Here is a 9,607-nt window from a genome sequence, read left to right as displayed (position 1 = left end):
TTAAGCTCGGAGAGAAAAAGTTTGAATAAGTTATAAAAAAATTTAGAAATGATAGAAAGAAAACGATAGGTCGAAATATCATTACCATCATTACGATAACACGAGAAACTTTGACTTTGCGCGTGGTTGACGAGAAACGAACGACCGGTAAACGTTTCAATTTTGAACTCCCACGCCGAGGGATGCAGCGGCTGCACAGCGGTTGGGAATTCCGAACGGCGTGACCTCGAAAACACCGCGTTCTCGCGTACACAAAGGCAGAGAATAAAAATTGACAAAAACGCTGTATAACGTGTTACCGATTGAGGATCTTAAAACAAACACAAACACAAAGCAAAACGACGCGGAAATATCAATAACGCACAAAATAGAATTAATAATAAGCTCTCGGAAAGATGGGATGAATAAATTTGAAAAAGTTTAATAAATGATGAAAAATAAAACAATAGGTTGAATATTCTTACCTTCTTCTCCACAACACGGAAAACTCCAACTCGGCGCGTGGTTGATGCGAAACGAATAACCGGTAAGCGTTCGAATTTCGAACTATCACGTCAAGGGATGCGGCGGCTGCACGGCGGTTGAGATCCGAGAACGGCGAGACTCTGAAACCACCGCGTTCTCGCGTACGCACAGGCAAAGATTTAAAATTTACAATGATACCGATCAAGAATCATAGGACATACACGAACGCAAAACAATACGAAGCGGCAATATTGATCATGCACGGAATAGAATTGATATTGAGCTCAAAGAAATGAAGGACGAATGAATTAAGAAAAAAAAATTTCAAATGATAAAGAGAAAATCAATGAGTTGAAATATTATTACCATCATTTCAAAAACACGAGAAACCCTGACTTTGCGCGTGGTTGACGAGAAACTATTATCCGGTAAAAGTTCGAATTTCGAACTCCCACGCCGAGGGATGCAGCGGCTGCACGGCGGTTGGGAACCGAGAACGGCGTGACTTCGAAAACACCGCGTTTTTGCGCTTACAATGACACGTAACAAAAATCTTCGACAACACAGCACGAAATGGAAATATAACCGATTTTAACAGAATATCACTCGATCAGAAAAGAACCGAGTTGGGATGATCACGCTGCACGAAACAAAGTTGGTTTAAAGTTCCGCGTAGTTACGACACACAGTAAGAGAAAAGCGGAAAACAGAATAAAAAAACTCCAAGCCGTCGGAAAAAGCACGAGATCGAATCAGGTATAAATATCACTCACAATCACTGTAACGACGAGCGACCACGAGGCGGGGAGTGATTATTACCGATGGTTCGAAAAAATGACAGATTACACCTCGACACGTCGCGGCGTTCACGTTGGAGGATGCGAAACGACTGACCGGCGAGCAAGCGTTCGAACATCCAACTCGCCCGCAGGGGGAAGCAGCGGCTCGTCCACGAGCGAGAGGCCGGTATGGCGTGGCTTCGAAAACACAGCGTTCTCGCGTACACAAAGGCAGAGAATAAAAATTGACGAAAACGCTGTATAACGTGTTACCGATTGCGGATTTCAAAACAAACACAAAGCAACACGACGCGTGAATATTAATAACGCACGGAATAGAATTAATAACAAGCTTTCCGAAAGATGGGATGAATAAATTTGAAAAAGTTTAGAAAATGATGAAAAATAAAACAAGGGGTTGAATATTCTTACCTTCTTCTCCACAACAGGGAAAACTCCGACTCGGCGCGTGGTTGATGCGAAACGAATAACCGGTGAGCGTTCGAATTTCGAACTCTCACGTCAAGGGATGCGGCGGCTGCACGGCGGTTGAGAACCGAGAACAGCGAGGCTCTGCAACCATCGCGTTTTCGTGTACGCACAGGCAAAGATTTAAAATTTACAATGATACCGATCAAGAATTATAGGTCATACACAAACGCAAAACAATATGAGGCGGCAATATTGATCATGCACGGAATAGAATTAATGTAAGCTTTAAAAAAGAAAGGATGAATAAAATTGAAAATATTTTATGAATGATGAAAAGTGGAACAATAAATTACCGATTAAGTATTGCAGTACAAACACACAGAAGGGATATCACGACGCGGAAATAATGATAACGCACGAAATAGAATTAATATTGTGCTCGAAGAGAAAATGTTTAAATAAGTTATAAAAAAATTTAGAAATAATAACAAGAAAACGATAGGTCGAAATATCATTACCATCTTTACGAAAACACGAGAAACTTTGACTCTGCGCGTGGTTGACGAGAAACGAACGACTGGTAAACGTTTGAATTTCGAACTCCCACGCTGAAGGATGCAGCGGCTGCGCGGCGGTCGGAAACCGAGAACGGCGTGACTTCGAAAACACCGCGCTTTAGCGTTCGAAGAGGCAAAGATTTAAAATTTACAGAAACGCTGTACAATGTGATACCGATCGAGAATTTTAGAACGTACACAAACGCGGAACAACACGAAGCGGGAATATTAATGACGCACGGAATAGAATTAATGTGAGCTTTATAAAAAAAGGATGAATAAATTTGGAAATATTCTAGAAAAGATGAAAAGTACAACGATAAGTTACCGATTGAGTATTGCAGGACAAAAATAAAGATAGGATATCACGACGCGGAAATGATGATAACGCACCGAATAGAATCAATATTGAGCGCAAAAAGGAATAGTTGAAAGAAGTTATGAAAAACTTTATAAATGCTGAAAAGAGAACAATAAGTTGGAATATTATTACTATCATTTTAAAAACACGGAAACTCTGACTCTGCGCGTGGTTGACGAGAAACGAATATCCGGTAAACGTTCGAATTTCGGACTCCCACGCCGAGGGATGCAGCGGCTGCACGGCGGTCGAGAACCGAGAACGGCGTGACTTCGAAAACACCGCGGTTTCGCATTCGCAGAGGCAAAGATTCAAAATTTACATAGACGCTGTACAATGTGGTACCGATCGAGAATTCTAGAACGTACACGAACGCAGAACAACAAGAAGCGGGAATAATAATAACGCAGGGAATAGAATTAATATAAGCTTTAAAAAAAATAGGATGAATAGTTTAGAAAATATTTTGTAAAAGATGAGAAGTGAAACAATAAGTAACCGATCGAGTATTGAAGGACAAAAACTAGGATAGGATATCACGACGCGGAAATAATGATAACGCACGGAATAGAATTAATATTAAGCTCGAAGAGAAAAAGTTTAAATAAGTTATAAAATAATTTAAAAATAATAAAAAGAAAACGATAGGTCGAAATATCATTACCATCTTTACGAAAACACGAAAAACTTTGACTCTGCGCGTGGTTGACGAGAAACGAATATCCGGTAAACGTTCGAATTTCGAACTTCCACGCCGAGGGATGCAGCGGCTGCACGGCGGTTGAGATGCGAGAACGGCGTGACTTTGAAAACACCGCGTTTTCGCGTTTGCAGAGGCAAAGATTCAAAATTTACAGAGACACTGTACAATGTGGTACCGTTCGAGAATTTGAGAACGTACACAAACGCAGAACAACACGAAGCGGGAATATCAATGTCGCACGGAATAGAATTAATATAAGCTTCAGAAAAAAATGGGATAAAGAAATTTGGAAATATTTTATAAATGATGAAAAATAAAACAATAAGTTACCGATTGAGTATTGCAGGACAAAAACAAAGATAGGATATCACGACGCGAAAATAATGATAACGCACGGAATAGAGGAGTAAGCTCGAAGAGACAAAGTTTAAATAAGTTATAAAAAAATTTAGAAATAATAAAAAGAAAACAATAGGTCGAAATATCATTACCATCATTTTGAAAACACGAGAAACCCTGACTCTGCGCGTGGTTGACGAGAGACTGATATCCGGTGAACGTTCGAATTTCGAACTCCCACGCCGAGGTATGCAGCGGCTGCACGGCGGTTGGGAACCGAGAACGGCGTGACTTCGAAAATACCGCGCTTTCGCGTTCGCAGAGGCAAAGATTTAAAATTTACAGAAACGCCGTACAATGTGGTACCGATCGAGAATTTTAGAACGTACACAAACGCAGAACAACACGAAGCGGGAATATTAATGACGCACGGAATAGAATTAATGTAAGCTTTATAAAAAAAGGATGAACAAATTTGAAAATATACTAGAAAAGACGAAAAGTACAACAATAAGCTACCGATTGAGTATTGCAGGACAAAAACAAAGATAGGATATCACGACGCGGAAATAATGATAACGCACGGAATAGAATTAATATTGAGCTCGAAGAGAAAAAGTTTGAATAAGTTATAAAAAAATTCGGAAATAATAAAAAGAAAACGATAGGTCGAAATATCATCACCATCTTTACGAAAGCACGAGAAACTTTGACTCTGCGCGTGGTTGACGAGAAACGAACGACCGGTAAACGTTTGAATTTAGAACTCCCACGCTGAGGGATGCAGCGGCTGCACGGCGGTTGGGAACCGAGAACGGCGTGACTTCGAAAACACCGCGCTTTCGCGTTCGCAGAGGCAAAGATTTAAAATTTACAGAGACGCCGTACAATGTGGTACCGATCGAGGATTTTAGAACGTACACAAACGCAGAACAACACGAAGCGGGAATATTATTAACCCACGGAATAGAATTAATGTTAGCTTTATAAAAAAAGGATGAACAAATTTGAAAATATTTTAGAAAAGACGAAAAGTACAACAGTAAGCTACCGATTGAGTATTGCAGGACACAAACAAAGATAGGATTTCACGACGCGGAAATAATGATAACGCACAGAATAGAATTGATAGTAAGCGCGAAGAGACAAAGTTTGAATCAGTTATAAAAAAATTTAGAAATAATAAAAACAGAACAATAGGTCGAAATATCATTACCATCATTTTGAAAACACGAGAAACCCTGACTCTGCGCGTGGTTGACGAGAGACTGATATCCGGTGAACGTTGGAATTTCGAACTCCCACGCCGAGGGATGCAGCGGCTGCACGGCGGTTGACAACCCAGAACGGCGTGACTTCGAAAACACCGCGTTTTCGCGTACGCAGAGGCAAAGATTTCAAATCTACAAAGACGCTGTACAATGTGGTACCGATCGAGAATTTTCAAACATACACGAACGCAGAACAACACGAAGCGGGAATATTAATGACGTACGGAATAGAATTGATATAAGCTTCAAAAAAAATTGAATGAATAAATTCGAGAATATTTTATAAATGATGAAAAGTGAAACAATAAGTTACCGATTAGGTATTGCAGTACAAAAACACAGATAGGATATCACGACACGGAAATAATGATAACGCACGGAATAGAATCAATATTAAGCTCGGAGAGAAAAAGTTTGAATAAGTTATAAAAAAATTTAGAAATGATAGAAAGAAAACGATAGGTCGAAATATCATTACCATCATTACGATAACATGAGAAACTTTGACTCTGCGCGTGGTTGACGAGAAACGAACGACCGGTAAACGTTTGAATTTTGAACTCCCACGCCGAGGGATGCAGCGGCTGCACAGCGGTTGGGAATTCCGAACGGCGTGACCTCGAAAACACCGCGTTCTCGCGTACACAAAGGCAGAGAATAAAAATTGACAAAAACGCTGTATAACGTGTTACCGATTAAGGATTTTAAAACAAACACAAACACAAAGCAAAACGACGCGGAAATATCAATAACGCACGAAATAGAATTAATAATAAGCTCTCGGAAAGATGGGATGAATAAATTTGAAAAAGTTTAATAAATGATGAAAAATAAAACAATAGGTTGAATATTCTTACCTTCTTCTCCACAACACGGAAAACTCCAACTCGGCGCGTGGTTGATGCAAAACGAATAACCGGTAAGCGTTCGAATTTCGAACTCTCACGTCAAGGGATGCGGCGGCTGCACGGCGGTTGAGATCCGAGAACGGCGAGACTCTGAAACCACCGCATTCTCGCGTACGCACAGGCAAAGATTTAAAATTTACAATGATACCGATCAAGAATTATAGGACATACACGAACGCAAAACAATACGAAGCGGCAATATCGATCATGCACGGAATAGAATTGATATTGAGCTCAAAGAAATGAAGGACGAATGAATGAAGAAAAAAAAATTTCAAATGATAAAGAGAAAATCAATGAGTTGAAATATTATTACCATCATTTCAAAAACACGAGAAACCCTGACTTTGCGCGTGGTTGACGAGAAACTATTATCCGGTAAAAGTTCGAATTTCGAACTCCCACGCCGAGGGATGCAGCGGCTGCACGGCGGTGGGGAACCGAGAACGGCGTGACTTCGAAAACACCGCGTTTTCGCGTTCGCAGAGGCAAAGATTTGAAATTTACAGAGACGCTGTACAATGTGGTACCGATCGAGAATTATAGAACGTACACAAACGCAGAACAACACGAAGCGGGAATATTAATGACGCACGGAATAGAATTAATATTAGCTTCAAAAAAAATTGGGATAAAAAAATTTGAAATTATTTTATAAATGATGAAAAATAAAACAATAAGTTACCGATTGATTATTGCAGGACAAAAACAAAGAAAGGATATCACGACGCGGCAATAATGAGAACGCACCGAATAGAAATAATTATGAGCGCAAAGAGGAATGGTTTAAAGAAGTTATGAAAAAATTTATAAATGCTGAAAAGAGAACAATAAGTTGGGATATTATTACTATCTTTTTAAAAACACGGAAACTCTGACTCTGCGCGTGGTTGACGAGAAACGAATATCCGGTAAACGTTCGAATTTCGAACTCCCACGCCGAGGGATGCAGCGGCTGCACGGCGGTTGAGAACCGAGAACGGCGTGACTTCGAAAACACCGCGTTTTCGCGTTCGCAGAGGCAAAGATTCAAAATTTACAGAGACGCTGTACAATGTGGTACCGATCGAGAATTTTAGAACGCACACAAACGCAGAACAACACGAAGCGGGAATATTAATGACGCACGAAATAGAATTAATGTAGGCTTTAAAAAAAAAAGGATGAATAAATTTGAAAATATTTTATGAATGATGAAAAGTGAAACAATAAGTTACCGATTAAGTATTGCAGTACAAAAACACAGAAGGGATATCACGACGCGGAAATAATGATAACGCACGAAATAGAATTAATATTGTGCTCGAAGAGAAAATGTTTGAATAAGTTATAAAAAAATTTAGAAATAATAACAAGAAAACGATAGGTCGAAATATCATTACCATCTTTACGAAAACACGAGAAACTCTGACTCTGCGCGTGGTTGACAAGAAACGAACGACCGGTAAACGTTTGAATTTCGAACTCCCACGCCGAGGGATGCAGCGGCTGCACAGCGGTTGGGAATTCCGAACGGCGTGGCCTCGAAAACACCGCGTTTTTGCGCTTACAATGACACGTGACGAAAATCTTCGACAACACAGCACGAAATGGAAATATAACCGATTTCAACAGAATATCACATGATCAGAAAAGAACCGAGTTGGGATGATCACGCTGCACGAAACAAAGTTGGTTTTAAGTTCCGCGTAGTTACGACACACAGTAAGAGAAAAGCGGAAAACAGAATAAAAAAACTCCAAGCCGTCGAAAAAAGCACGAGATCGAATCAGGTATAAATATCACTCACAATCACTGTAACGACGAGCGACCACGAGGCGGGGAGTGATTATTACCGATGGTTCGAAAAAATGACAGATTACACCTCGACACGTCGCGGCGTTCACGTTGGAGGATGCGAAACGACTGACCGGCGAGCAAGCGTTCGAACATCCAACTCGCCCGCAGGGGGAAGCAGCGGCACGTCCACGAGCGAGGGGCCGGTATGGCGTGGCTTCGAAAACACAGCGTTCTCGCGTACACAAAGGCAGAGAATAAAAATTGACGAAAACGCTGTATAACGTGTTACCGATTGCGGATTTCGAAACAAACACAAAGCAACACGACGCGTAAATATTATTAACGCACGGAATAGAATTAATAATAAGCTTTCCGAAAGATGGGATGAATAAATTTGAAAAAGTTTAGAAAATGATGAAAAATAAAACAATAGGTTGAATATTCTTACCTTCTTCTCCACAACAGGGAAAACTCCGACTCGGCGCGTGGTTGATGCGAAACGAATAACCGGTGAGCGTTCGAATTTCGAACTCTCACGTCAAGGGATGCGGCGGCTGCACGGCGGTTGAGAACCGAGAACGGCGAGACTCTGAAACCATCGCGTTCTCGCGTACGCACAGGCAAAGATTTAAAATTTACAATGATACCGATCAAGAAGTATAGGACATACACAAACGCAAAACAATATGAGGCGGCAATATTGATCATGCACGGAATAGAATTAATGTAAGCTTTAAAAAAGAGAGGATGAATAAAATTGAAAATATTTTATAAATGATGAAAAGTAAAACAATAAGTTACCGATTAAGTATTGCAGTACAGAAACACAGAAGGGATATCACGACGCGGAAATAATGATAACGCACGAAATAGAATTAATATTGAGCTCGAAGAGAAAAAGTTTGAATAAGTTATAAAAAAATTCGGAAATAATAAAAAGAAAACGATAGGTCGAAATATCATTACCATCTTTACGAAAACACGAGAAACCTTGACTCTGCGCGTGGTTGACGAGAAACGAACGACCGGTGAACGTTTGAATTTAGAACTCCCACGCTGAGGGATGCAGCGGCTGCACGGCGGTTGGGAACCGAGAACGGCGTGACTCCGAGAACACCGCGTTTTCGCGTTCGCAGAGGCAAAGTTTCGAAATTTACAGAAACGCTGTACAATGTGATACCGATCGAGAATTTTAGAACGTACACAAACGCAGAGCAACACAAAGCGGGAATATTAATGACGAACGGAATAGAATTAATGTAAGCTTTATAAAAAAAGGATGAACAAATTTGAAAATATTTTAGAAAAGACGAAAAGTACAACAATAAGCTACTGATTGAGTATTGCAGGACACAAACAAAGATAGGATTTCACGACGCGGAAATAATGATAACGCACAGAATAGAATTAATAGTAAGCGCGAAGAGACAAAGTTTGAATAAGTTATAAAAAAATTTAGAAATAATAAAAACAGAACAATAGGTCGAAATATCATGACCATCATTTTGAAAACACGAGAAACCCTGACTCTGCGCGTGGTTGACGAGAGACTGATATCCGGTGAACGTTCGAATTTCGAACTCCCACGCCGAGGGATGCAGCGGCTGCACGGCGGTTGGGAACCGAGAACGGCGTGACTCCGAGAACACCGCGTTTTCGCGTTCGCAGAGGCAAAGTTTCAAAATTTACAGAGACGCTGTACAATGTGATACCGATCGAGAATTTTAGAACGTACACAAACGCAGAACAACACGAAGCGGGAATATTAATGACGCACGGAATAGAATTAATGTAAGCTTTATAAAAAAAGGATGAATAAATTTGGAAATGTTCTAGAAAAGATGAAAAGTACAACAATAAGCTACCGATTGAGTATTGCAGGACAAAAACAAAGATAGGATATCACGACGCGGAAATAATGATAACGCACGGAATAGAATTAATATTGAGCTCGAAGAGAAAAAGTTTGAATAAGTTATAAAAAAATTCGGAAATAATAAAAAGAAAACGATA

This window comes from Diprion similis, chromosome 9 (genome assembly GCF_021155765.1).
Source record: "Diprion similis isolate iyDipSimi1 chromosome 9, iyDipSimi1.1, whole genome shotgun sequence".
NCBI lineage: Eukaryota > Metazoa > Arthropoda > Insecta > Hymenoptera > Diprionidae > Diprion > Diprion similis.
Note: the sequence above shows the minus strand (reverse complement) of the source record.